The following is a 13850-nucleotide window of genomic DNA, read 5'->3' as shown; positions in this document are numbered from 1 at the left end:
ATCACATGGTGCACATGGGCAAGCTGGTGAGCTGCTGTTGATGGATCCTATTATCGCCATCAACAGCCAAGCATAAATCGCACCCATCCAATAGGCGACACAGACGCAGGCTCGGATATCTCACGCCTTCACTCCAGAATTCGGACGTTAAAAAGTCGCAATCTAGACATAAAAGCGTTAATGTTTAAGAAGGAGACAAAATGTACCAAACAGCGTGCGACATTTAATAAATGCGGCATAAAGTACACCAATGCAGACTCCGCTTGTGGGAACCCCGCAGACCATGTAACCTCTCCAAAGGGAGCAATACTCTGCGTGTCGGTCAGAGCTATAGAACGGACAGAATGCTATTTACATGAGCCCCATGTATGTGAAGGGCGGGGAGGATGCACACTGCGCTCAGAGAGGGGCCGCCGGCCGTCATACATGCCGTTTAGTGCATAGCCCTTTAATTAAAGGCAATGTCTGTGGGCAGTTTGAGGGGTTGTGGAGTCGGGCTGCAGTCACACAGGCTTCGTAGCATTGCACAGCCCCGGTCTCCTCCGCACGGATCCGCTGATCTATAAAGAACGGAGATGCACGCCCACACATACCATCCCGGGGGATACTGGGAGGAGGATAGCCCTTTGGCATATGCCCAGTAAGCTGCTTTCCTGGAATACGCTGAATGCAGTGTGCCAACCTAATGTGAACAGAACCCAATGTACTCTGTGTTACAATTTCTTACCATTTTCACTAAGGCGACTTTCACACTAGCGTTAAAGGTTTCCGGTATTGAGATCGGCCACAGGGGCTCAATATCGGAAAAAAACGCTTCAGTTTTGTCCCCATTCATTGTCAATGGGGACAAAACTGAACAGAACGGAGCGCTCCAAAATGCATTCAGTTCCGTTTAGTTGCGTTCCCAGACCGGAGAGCAAACCGCAACATGTTGTAGTTTGCTTTCCATCCAGGGATGCGGAGCATGACCCTCAATGCAAGTCAACAGGGACGGATCCGTTTTCTCTGACACAATAGAAAACTGATCCGTCCTTGGTCAGTGTTTTGCGGTCCGTTTTTCACAGATCCGTTGTTCCGTTTTTTGTTTCCGTTCCGTTTTTCCGTATGGCATATACAGTAATTACATAGAAAAAAATTGGGCTGGGCATAAAATTTTCAATAGATGGTTCCACAAAAACAGAACAGATACGGAAGACATACGGATGCATTTCCATATGTGTTCCGTTTTTTTTTTGCGGACTCTTCGACTTGAATGGAGCCACGGAACGTGATTTGCGGGCAATAATAGGACATGTTCTATCTTTCAGCGGAACAGAAAAACGGAAACGGAATGCATACGGAGTACTTTCAGTTTTTTTTTTTTTTTTGCGGAACCATTGAAATGAATGGTTCCGTATACGGAACGCAAAATATGGCCCGTAAAACGAAAAAAAACAAAAAACGGTCGCGTGAAAGGCCTAATTCTGCTTGCTACAAGTGAAGGCGAACATTGGATGAAAATATCCACGCTTCTCACATTGGATACAATTGTAACAAATCCTCCAATCTATATCCGCTGAGCGCTAAGTAGTGTGGACTCCATTACCTGCACTGATACATTGTTGCAAACCATTAAGACAGGGATTTGTGCTGCTGAGGTGTTCAGCTCACATAGGTTTACGGGGGGGGTGTCATGGTCTTACCTGCTTGCTGCTCTCCTTCGTTTGACATGTGCTGGCGGCCATCTTGGGTCCTGGGTTTCTTGTAGCCTTCCACCCTGCGGCTCCTCCTTCCCCTGGGAGGAGCTGGATGCCTAGCTCATATATATAGGAGGTCTGTGGCTTCAGTTCCTTGCTTGGTCCTCTTGTGTTCACATGCTTCTAAGACTGCTGCTGCTTCTGGTTCCTGATCCTGGCTTCGTCTGACTACCCTGCTGGTTCCTGATCCTGGCTTCGTCTGACTACCCTGCTGGTTCCTGATCCTGGCTTCGTCTGACTACCCTGCTGGTTCCTGATCCTGGCTTCGTCTGACTACCCTTCTGGTTCCTGACCTCTGGCTTCGCAAAGACTCTGCTCGGTTTCACCATCCGTTTGGACTTTTGCTTTACAGCTTTATTTTCAATAAAGCCTTCTATTTTCACTTATCTCTTGTTGTACGTCTGGTTCATGGTTCCGTGACATTAGGACCAAGCCATGAATTCTGACGGTACAGGGCCATCCTCGCTACCCACGCTGGTTGCCAGACTTGATCAGCAGGATCACCTGTTGGGTCGGTTCGCTGTGGCGTTGCAAACCCTGCTTGAACGCACGGCTCATTTCGCTCCCGTTGCCGATGGGTCGGTTGTCGCTCCTGGGCTCGCTCCTACTGCCGCTCCGGTTGTTGCGCCAGAGTCTACCCCGACACCTGTTGTTGCGCCTGCGGTGTTTCGGGGTATGACCGGTTCTGCCCCTCTTCCACAGCGCTTTGGGGGAGAGCCAACTCAGTGCCGAGGTTTCCTTAACCAGGTGGGCATTTATTTCGAGTTGCTGCCACATGCCTTTCCTACTGAGAGATCAAAGGTGGGCTTCTTGATCTCGCTGCTCTCGGACAAGGCCTTGGCCTGGGCCAGTCCTTTATGGGAGAACAACAATCCGGTGGTTGCCGAGTTTTCCGGTTTTGTTGCTTCTCTTCGGAAGGTATTCGATGTGCCGGCTCGTGCTGCCTCTGCTGCGAAGCTCCTTATGTCCATCAGACAGGGTTCACGATCCGTAGCTGAATACGCCATTGAGTTTTGTACCCTGGCAGCAGAGGTGGGCTGGAATAATGAGGCTCTGGTCGCTGCTTTCTCTCATGGTCTCTCGGATGCCTTGAAGGATGAGGTTGCAGCTAAGGACCTACCAGTTGAGCTCGAGTCTCTTATTTCTTTCCTGATTTTGATTGACACCAGACTCAGGGAGAGACCTTCCTTTAAGGAGAACCTGCGGAGGTCTTCTAACAGATTGGTGCCTACGTTTGCTGTCCCACCCGTGCCTCCCTCTCCTCCCACGCCTCCTGGGGATGACTTGTCTGGGGGTGAACCCATGCAGCTGGGGTTTGCTCGCCTGTCCGAGGGGGAGAGGGCACTCCGGAGACGCGAGGGCCGATGCATGTACTGTGGTCTCGGTGGGCATTTTCGGTTGGCATGTCCGAACCGTCCGGGAAACGCTCGTACCCTGAGATCCTGTCGGGGGCAGATCTTGGGTGGAGTCTCCTCGTCCCCGGTTTCCCGTGTTGACAAACCACTGATCACTGTTGTCCTCTCCTGGGTCGGGGGCTCGGTGACGACCCAGGCGTTGGTGGACTCTGGTGCTGGTGGTTTGTTCATTGATAGTGTGTTCGCTGCCGCCAATTCCATTCCTCTGCAGGCTCGAGGTTCCCCACTGGCTCTTGAGGCGATAGACGGCAGACCCCTTCTGCCGCCACACGTGACTCATGAGACCCTTCCAGTGGGGATAGCCATTGGTGCCGTTCACAGAGAGTCGGTCTGCCTCCAGGTTATTTCGTCTCCACACTACTCGGTGGTCTTGGGGTACCCCTGGCTCCAGAAGCATAATCCGACTTTCGATTGGAGATCGGTCGAGATCCTCTCGTGGTCACCGCAGTGTGGGGCTAGTTGCATCCATGGGTCTGTCAAGTTGCTGTGTACTTCCTCGGACTCTCTGTTGCCTCCTGAATACGAGGAGTACCGGGATGTATTCGATAAGGTGCGCGCGGTTGCCCTACCTCCGCACCGCCCATACGATTGTGCCATAGAGTTACAATCTGGTGCCGTTCCTCCTCGTGGCAAAGTCTATCCACTGTCGGTAGCGGAGAATGAGGCCATGGAGGAGTACGTGAGGGAGGCGCTTTCACGCGAACACATTCGCAAATCTTCGTCCCCGGCAGGGGCTGGATTTTTCTTTGTGAAAAAGAAGGGCGGTGAGTTGAGGCCTTGCATCGATTACAGGGGTCTCAATCGCATCACGATCAAGAACGCTTACCCGATACCCTTGATTTCCGAGCTGTTCGATCGCCTTAAAGGGGCCACGGTCTTTACCAAACTCGACCTGAGGGCGGCATATAACCTGGTAAGGATCAAGGCGGGCGATGAGTGGAAGACCGCGTTTAACACCAGGACCGGTCATTACGAATCCTTGGTTATGCCCTTTGGGTTGTGCAATGCGCCCGCAGTCTTTCAGGAATTCATCAACGATGTTTTCCGTGACCTGTTGCAGCAGTGTGTGGTAGTCTATTTGGATGACATCTTGGTATATTCTGAATCCATGGAGGCCCACATTCTGGATGTCAGACGAGTGTTGCAACGGTTACGAGAGAACAAGCTGTTCGGTAAGCTTGAGAAATGCGAATTTCACCGATCCCAGGTAACCTTCTTAGGTTACATCATTTCCGCTGAGGGGTTCTCCATGGATCCTGAGAAGGTTTCGGCTGTCTTACAGTGGCCCCAGCCCAGTGGTCTTCGTTCCCTGCAGCGCTTTTTGGGCTTCGCCAATTATTATCGGAAGTTCATCAGGGACTTTTCCATGCTGGCCAAGCCTCTCACGGATCTGACCAGGAAGGGCAGTAATTCCCAGGTCTGGCCGCTCGAGGCCATCCGAGCTTTTGAGGCCCTAAAGTCCGCCTTTGTGTCGGCTCCGATTCTGTCGCATCCCAACCCTGGGTTGCCCTTTGTCCTCGAGGTGGACGCGTCTGAGACGGGAGTAGGCGCCCTTCTGTCTCAGCGTAGAACACCAGAGGGTTCTCTGCTTCCTTGTGGGTTTTACTCCCGGAAACTGTCTTCCGCGGAGTGCAACTATCAGATTGGTGACAGGGAGTTATTGGCCATCGTGCAGGCCCTTAAAGAATGGAGGCACTTGCTCGAGGGTTCGGTGGTTCCGGTTCTCATCCTGACGGACCACAAGAATCTGACCTACCTTTCTGAGGCCAAGAGATTGACACCACGTCAGGCCAGATGGGCTCTGTTCTTGTCACGTTTTAATTACGTGGTCTCCTACCTACCCGGTTCCAAGAACATCAGGGCGGATGCCTTATCACGGCAGTACTCCGAGCTGTCCAGGGAGGAGTCGATTCCGACTTCGGTCATACCTCCGAATCAGATCCTGGCCGCCATTCGCACCAGCCTGACCTCTCCCCTGGGTGAGCAGATTTTGGCGGCTCAATCTGGTGCTCCCTCTGGGAGACCCAACGGCAGATGTTTTGTGCCTGAGGAGTTGCGCACTCGGTTGTTGCGAACCTACCATAACTCCAAGACCGCGGGGCATCCTGGAAAGAATCAGCTGTCCTGGGCTGTTTCACGTCTGTTCTGGTGGCCTTCCCTACGTTCCGACATCGCCGCATATGTAGCGGCATGCTCCGTTTGTGCCCAGAGTAAGTCCCCTCGGCACCTTCCGTTGGGCCTTCTGCAACCCATAGCCACCGGGGAGCGCCCATGGTCACACCTGGGGATGGATTTCATTGTGGACCTCCCTGCATCCCGAGGCCATACGGTCATTCTCATGATTGTGGATCGGTTTTCCAAAATGTGCCACTGTGTTCCTCTCAAGAAGTTACCCTCTGCACAAGAGTTGGCCACGATTTTTGCCAGGGAGGTCTTCCGGTTGCACGGTTTGCCTAAGGAGATTGTGTCGGATCGGGGGAGTCAGTTTGTGTCCAGGTTCTGGCGCGCCTTTTGCTCCCAGTTGGGGATTCATCTCTCCTTCTCCTCGGCCTACCACCCTCAGTCCAATGGGGCCGCAGAACGATCCAATCAGGCCTTGGAGCAATTCCTTCGTTGCTATGTCTCCGATCACCAAGACAATTGGGTTGACCTCCTGCCTTGGGCTGAGTTTGCCAGGAACACGGCGGTGAACTCTTCCTCTGGGACGTCTCCCTTCATGGCCAATTATGGGTTCCAACCTGCCGTGTTACCGGAGGTATTCTCTCCCCAGGATATTCCGGCTGTGGAGGATCACCTTTCCGTCCTACGTGCTTCTTGGGTACAGATCCAGAAGTCCCTTGAGGTCTCTGCGCAGCGCCAGAGATTCCAGGCTGATCGCAGACGAGCGCCTGCTCCTTCCTACCAGGTCGGAGACCGTGTATGGTTGTCCACCCGCAACCTCAACCTTCGAGTGCCCACTCCCAAGCTGGCGCCTCGCTTTGTTGGTCCCTTCCGAGTGCTTCGCAGGGTAAACCCGGTAGCCTATGCCCTTGCGCTTCCTCCTGGCATGCGGATCTCCAACGTGTTTCATGTCTCCCTGTTGAAGCCACTGGTGTGTAATCGTTTCACTTCCTCGGTTCCTCGGCCTCGTCCGGTCCAAGTGGGCAATCGTGAGGAATATGAGGTGAGCAATATCCTGGACTCACGCCTGGTCCGCGGTCGGTTGCAGTTTTTGGTCCATTGGCGTGGTTATGGTCCAGAGGAGCGTTCCTGGGTTCCCTCCGCAGATGTCCATGCTCCTGCCTTGCTCCGAGCCTTCCACGCACGCTTCCCTCAGAAACCGTTTTGTGCTCCGCGGAGGAGGGGCCCTTGAGGGGGAGGTACTGTCATGGTCTTACCTGCTTGCTGCTCTCCTTCGTTTGACATGTGCTGGCGGCCATCTTGGGTCCTGGGTTTCTTGTAGCCTTCCACCCTGCGGCTCCTCCTTCCCCTGGGAGGAGCTGGATGCCTAGCTCATATATATAGGAGGTCTGTGGCTTCAGTTCCTTGCTTGGTCCTCTTGTGTTCACATGCTTCTAAGACTGCTGCTGCTTCTGGTTCCTGATCCTGGCTTCGTCTGACTACCCTGCTGGTTCCTGATCCTGGCTTCGTCTGACTACCCTGCTGGTTCCTGATCCTGGCTTCGTCTGACTACCCTGCTGGTTCCTGATCCTGGCTTCGTCTGACTACCCTTCTGGTTCCTGACCTCTGGCTTCGCAAAGACTCTGCTCGGTTTCACCATCCGTTTGGACTTTTGCTTTACAGCTTTATTTTCAATAAAGCCTTCTATTTTCACTTATCTCTTGTTGTACGTCTGGTTCATGGTTCCGTGACAGGGGGGGGTTGTATCCGAACAAATAAGTCAATATTAGGCTACTTTCACACCTGCGTTTAGGTGCAGATCCATCCGGTATCTGCACAGACGGATCAGCACCTATAATGCAAACGCTTGTAGCCGTTCAAAACGGCTTTCAATGTACCATATTGTGTCAGTAAAAACGGATCCGTCCCCATTTACTTACATTGTAAGTCAGGACGGATCCGTTTGGCTCAGTTTCGTCAGACGGACATAAAACCGCTGCAAGCAGCCTCCAGAGTGGAATGGAGGCTGAATGGAGGCAAGCTGACGCATTCTGAACGGATCCTTATCCATTCAGAATGCATTGGGGCTGAACGGATCCGTTTTGGGCCGCTTGTGAGAGCCCTGAACGGATCTCACAGGCGGACCCAGAAACGGCAGTGTGAAAGTAGCCTTCGGCGTGTTTCTGGCACAGATTGCAGGGCAAAGTTATTTTGTGCTGCAATCTGCGACTTCTCCCCGCTCACGTCAGGTCTAAAATTGTGGGTGTGGAATAGGCGGGGAGGGGGAGGGGCCCAGCTCATTCCATCATTTTCTACCTCTGCTTTATGGCTCATGCACACGACTGTATGCATTTTGCAGTCCGCAAAAAACGGATCCGCAAAAAATACAGATGGTGTCAGTGTGCATTCCATATTTTGCGGAAGGAAACAGCTGGCCCCTAATAGAACAGTCCTATCCTTGTTCTATTTTTGACATACGGAAATGGAATGCACACGGAGTAACTTCCGTTTTATTTGCGGACCCATTGAAATTAATGGTTCCGCATATGGTTTGCAAAAAAACCCCAAAATGGAACAGACACGGAAAAATAATACGTTTGTGTGCATGAGCCCTTAGGCATAGAAAATGGTCTAAACGTACGCCAGCAGGGGAGGTGGTGTAGATTTAGAAGCGGCAGTCGATCCGGTGCCTCTACATAACTTCGGCAGATCCAACGCCAACGCAAGGCCTTTTTAAGACCGGTGTCAAAGTCAGTCTTAATAAATGACCCCCATAGGTTTCTACGGGTTTTTAACCTCTGGACGTAAACAAGAACATTCCCATTCATACAGAGCAAGCAGAGATCTTTAAAATAGTGAGAAATCAAAAAAACTGTATTGCAAAGTTACGGAACTTCACCTTATACAATAATTACGTTTTCATAAAACTACGGTCGTATCTCGTGTCTACAGGTAACGCCAAGGCAACCGTCCAAGAAACTACACTTATCTGCGCATATTATAATTCATACGCAATCCGCAGATACGTCACCGCCACTCAACGGCGGTCTATAAAAAGAGAAAGATTTAAGAATAAACCCACACGCAGCGAACAATAGGGACGCATTGTCTCCAGGACGTGCGGTGACACAAGCGCGGAGTGGGTTGGAGTCGATCGGCTTTTCCTTCATTGTCAGATTGTTTTTAATGTGACATCAACAGCACGAACGTCTTCTACTCACGGCAAACCTTTCATGAGCCGGGGGGGGGGGGGGGGGGGGGGGGATGCGGTGAGTCACCTGCCCGCTAATGACGCCGCCGGATTTCGCAGCCGTGCTCTTAATTCAGCAATAGGCAAAAGAAAGATCAAGTCCTTCTCCTCCAGGCGCTGAACATGAAGGAGGAGGAGGAGATCTTTATGTAAGACGGGCGACAGCTCCTCGCCCACGGCCTCACATTGACCTACTGACCTACATGTTTCACAGAGACACTGGCACAACGTAAGAGGCGGCGAGCAGACCTCCGGTCCGACGGCGAGATGGAAACAAAGTACCGCCGTCTCTTGTGGACGCCGTTACAGCATACTAAGATAGAAGCGGTCTGTGCAACAACAACAACTCCAAACGTGCTCGGCACTAAAAAGGGATTTCCGTTGCTGTCCACAAACTCTATAACGCGGCTGTCCCTGCTCAACTGCTGCTCCGTAAGAGCGACCGCAGTGCGAAGGAACACGGGACGGAACAGCCGGCCCCTAATAGACCGGTCCTATCCGTGTCTAATGCAGACAAGAATAAAACATGTACTATAATGAATGGTTCCACACACGGTCCGCAAAAAACAAAAAGGACATGGTAAGAAAATACGTTCATGTGCATGAGGCCCAACACTGCCGGGTCCTGTCAAGGTGCAGAGGCAGCAGCAAGCAACTTGTTAAAAACACATCACATGGCGCCGCGTGAAAAAACTATAACAGGTTATAACGACGCCATCAACAAGATAACAAGCAGCAGAAATAATAATAATAATAATAAAGTCCCGATAGAATTTTATTAAACCAACTTATTGATGACATTTTCATTTTCCCGATGCATCTAATGTCACGGTCACATCGGAGACATTATTATAGAAGCGGAAATAACGGAACCTAACCGCCAGGAACAGAGCCGGACAGACCCCTTGTAACGGGAGAAAAGCCCTGCTATATCTGACGGACCCTGTGACAGCCTCCAGGGAAGATGTGAACACACAAAGCGTTTTATGTATGCAGCTCTCATGCAGATCTCTGTGTCCGCGTGATCACAGGCTACAAACAAACCCGTAGTCTGATCCGGCAGACGCCGTCTCCGCCATTTGTCTAACACATATCCGGATAATGAGATTTTGCAAAAATGTAAAACCTACAAGTGCAACGCAGGAAGCTAAAGGTCCGTAACCGAGCCGCACGTTGACTATTTTCATTAAGCCTGAAGGGAACGTTCAACTGTAACCATTATTTTATTTTATTTTTTTAAAGGGATTGTCCCACAAAAAAAATATTCTACAGTTTTCAAACCAGCACCTGGATCGGAATACTTTAGTAATTGCATATAATTAAAAATGTATCATAGCCACTGAGTTTTTCAATAAAATGTATCTGTATAGCGCCACCTGCTGTTGGGTCTTTCTTATTTCTTTGACCTGCTCACTGAGGTGGCCGCACGTGCTCAGTTCAGCCCTTCAACTGCCTCCGGGGCTGTGATAAGGAAATATCTACAACACAAAGGACACTCCCCGTGCGCTACCTGTGAGGTACAGGGCTGGTTCTAGGTTTGCTAGAAAGAGATCGTCATGTTCTATATGATCAATGATTTTCATTTTTTTACATTAGTCACCAAAAAAAAAACCTTAAGCCAAATAGGTCCAAAATGCTTTGCTGACTGATTGAATCCGTTATCTGAATTTTTCTGAAACAAAGCTCCAAATCCCCTGTAGAGAGAGAACACAGGAGCGCTGAGAACTGATTATCTATCACTAGAACACCCTGCTTATCACTGGGTATAGTATAAGGACAGGAGGGGTGAGAACTGATTATCTATCACTAGAACACCCTGCTTATTACTGAGAACTGATTATCTATCACTAGAACACCCTGCTTATCACTGAGAACTGATTATCACTAGAACACCCTGCTTATCACTGAGAACTGATTATCTATCACTAGAACACCCTGCTTATCACTGTGTATAGTATAAGGACAGGAGAGGTGAAAACTGATTATCTATCACTAGAACACCCCGCTTATCACTGAGAACTGATTATCTATCACTAGAACACCCCGCTTATCACTGAGAACTGATTATCTATCACTAGAACACCCCACTTATCACTGAGAACTGATTATCTATCACTAGAACACCCTGCTTATCACTGTGTATAGTATAAGGACAGGAGAGGTGAGAACTGATTATCTATCACTAGAACACCCTGCTTATCACCGTTTATAGTAGAAGGACAGAAGCACTGAGAACTGATTATCACTAGAGCACCCTGCTTATCACTGAGAACTGATTATCTATCACTAGAACACCCCGCTTATCACTGAGAACTGATTATCTATCACTAGAACACCCTGCTTATCACCGTTTATAGTAGGACAGAAGCACTGAGAACTGATTATCTATCACTAGAACACCCTGCTTATCAGTGTTTTTGAAAAATATGTTCATAGAACATAACATTTATGATTAACATTTCTAAACTTTTCTAAATGTACATGAACATTAATAAATTACACAATATTAATTACAGATATATAGGAGTCGGTAAATTTATACTGATTGACTCCACCCAAAACTAGCTTCGACTGGCCTTGATGCAAACGTCTACAGTTAAGTGCACCAAGGGTGGGCCCAAGCCACTCGGTGCACGCATATTCCGCCTGCTTCCCCAGCAAGCTTGCCTTGTTCTGTCAATTAAGGAGAGGGAGGGGATGGCAAAGGAAGCGGGAGGAATAAGGGTGCACAAAGTGTCTTGGGCCCGCCCTCTGTGCACTTTACTGTTTATTTGCACATAGATTAAAAGTACGTTTTCTCCAGAATGATGCAACGGATCTGTACGTGAGAGGCATCATTACATTCAGCTGAGCTAGCCTTGTGCCTGGTGTAACCGTGAACTCCATGCTGAGAGAAATAACATAGTCTGATACAGTGTAACAAAGCCTCAGTTGTTGTAAGCGGGAGATCCCTTTAAGTGACAGATGTTTCAGTCTCCTCCCTCCATTACAGATGCATGAATCGCCCGTCAACCATCGCTACTATAATTACAGCATGTTATGGAATTGCAATTCATGCAGTCTGCCATAAAGCGACAGTAAAGTGCGGTAAAGCTAGGTCGGCGCGCTCTACAGGTCATGGGCGACAGTATTAAAACGGAGAAAGATAAGAGGACGCTGAAAGCGCGATATGAGGAACAAATGCGACGATATAAAACCGTATCTGAAGCTGCTGATCAATCACAATTGATAAGATTTATGGCCCAAACCCGGCACAAGAGAACTGGCGATCGCCAAGACGGGTAATAAGTGGCGAGACGGCAATAAACAGTTCCACAGGGCAAATATTTAACCCAATCACTGCTGGCGGTTCCAGTGGAAATAAACAGAACCCCAGAGTAAAACAATAGGGCTATGTTCACACCCGCGGGGGAGGCTCCCGACGCAGATTCCGTTAAACGTACAGCATAGACACTGCCGCGTGCTGCGCTACTGTCTCTGGTACACGCCGTCTTTGTAACGGAAAACTGACAGATCTCATTATAGCCAAAGGGGTCCATTGTGCGCGGCTAGTTACCGCAATAGGGCGGCTCCAGCGCTGGTGTGAACAGAGCCTTAGGTGAAGCCTACACTTCGGGCTCATGCACACGACCATGGTTTGGGTCCGCAACCGATCCGCATTCTTTGTGCGTCGGACGTAAACCCCTTCCGTCAATGTTGCCGCGAAAGATGCGGACAGCACTCAGGGGGCTACACTCATCCGCACGTCCTTTTTGTGCCGTCCGCAAAATGATAGAACATGTCCGATTATTGTCCGTTTTGCGGACAAGGATCGGACTGCTCTATTAGGGGCCAGCTGTTCTGCCCCACAAAATGCGGAACGCACACGTCCGGTATCCGTGTTTTCTAGATCCACAATTTGTGAAACGCATAACAGCCAATGGTCGTGTGCAATATTAGGAAATAACACCCCCCCCCCAAAAAAAAACAACAACAACACAACATACTACGAGATGAAAATTCACTCAAGCGGCGATTCTCGCACCACGGATGTTAAACCATTATCCCCTCCCCCATAAGACAGCGGGGGTGCACTATGGACCCATTATAGGGCTCTATGGCGATACTGAGCAGCAGTAACAATCCCTCCGTGACCATGGATCGCAGGCGACTACGACAATATCCTACTCGGCGCGTCGTGGCAAGTTGAAAGATACCAGCGGTAGCGAATCTACCGCAGCACAGCTTTTTCCGCCATAGGCAAACATAGTCGATGCGACCAAACATCGCCGTGGGCAACATACGGGTCCATGATGTGAAAGGTGGCGATCGGTGAACAGCGCCAAAATTCTCACTAATGCATAAACATTAGGTGCCATTTACGGATCCTGGCGTCATGTGACCTATCGGACGCCGTGGCGCTGGCCGTATACGGGGCATTTGGGGGCGTCTCTCCGCACATCACTGGTTCCTGCCCCAGAGGGGCCACATAGCATCTACACAAACAGCTGTCAGCCACCACAGGGGCCCATAAACTGCAGCCTCTACCCAGGGAACCGCAGCTAATAACAGCAGCAGAAATCAGCAGGAGCCTCCTGTCCCCAAGAGCTTGCACTCTAGCTGCAGGCCCCTCCCCCAGCCAGGTGTGCCACCCCGGAGCAGTGCAGAGCCGCCGCCGCCGTCACTCACCCGTCAGCCGCGCACCGCGAGCTCCTGACACAAACAGCCGCGTCCGTGACCTACTTTCTGCCCTCACTAAATGTCGCACCACTAACCTACTTTTCAGCCAATGACGTTCGCCGGCTCCCCGGGTGTCCATGCCAACCAATCACAGCGCTGCCTGTCATCCGCCGGCCAATGGCTGCTCGCGCCCGAGACACGTCCCTCCCTCCTGCGCCACTGGCGGCGTCCTCCAATCAGGGGCTTACTTTGAAGAGAGGGCAGTGAAGCCTGAGGCCGCCATGTTGGTTACGGCGGATGATATCGCCAGGCTAGCTGTGGCGGCAGGGGGCTTCCTGCGGAGGAGGCTCATGGCCGCAGAGTGTAGTGGATCCCCCCATACACCGGCAAAGTGCCTCCTAGGGTTGCCACCTTTCCCTACAAAAAATACCGGGCAAGTTAAGCCAAAGGGGGTGTGGTTGTGAGGGCGTGGCTTAACATGGGGTGTGAAGTCCTTGTCATACAGTGGCTCCCCGGTAATAGTAATGCCCCATTAGCCCCCTCAGTAATAGTATTGCCCCATTAGCCCCCTCAGTAATAGTAATGCCCCATTAGTGCCCCCTCAGTAATAGTAATGCCCCATTAGCCCCCTCAGTAATAGTAATGCCCCATTAGCCCCCTCAGTAATAGTAATGCCCCATTAGCCCCCTC

The 13850-nt window shown here is 50.6% G+C and overlaps 1 protein-coding gene across 1 annotated transcript in view; it reads right to left on the bottom strand.

Moving 5' to 3' along the window:
* ARNTL (aryl hydrocarbon receptor nuclear translocator like) overlaps positions 1-13249 on the bottom strand; it is a 49011-nt gene extending 35762 nt beyond the window's left edge. Inside the window, exon 1 of the mRNA XM_040410627.1 lies at positions 13170-13249. The gene's annotated coding sequence lies outside the window, so the exon portion shown is untranslated. The remainder of the gene's footprint in view (positions 1-13169) is intronic.
* Between the last annotated feature and the right edge of the window lie 601 nt (positions 13250-13850).

This window comes from Bufo bufo, chromosome 10, assembly GCF_905171765.1.
Source record: "Bufo bufo chromosome 10, aBufBuf1.1, whole genome shotgun sequence".
Classification (NCBI taxonomy): Eukaryota; Metazoa; Chordata; class Amphibia; order Anura; family Bufonidae; genus Bufo; species Bufo bufo.
The sequence above is the reverse complement of the archived record's forward strand: the minus strand, read 5'-3'. Positions and strand labels throughout refer to the sequence as shown.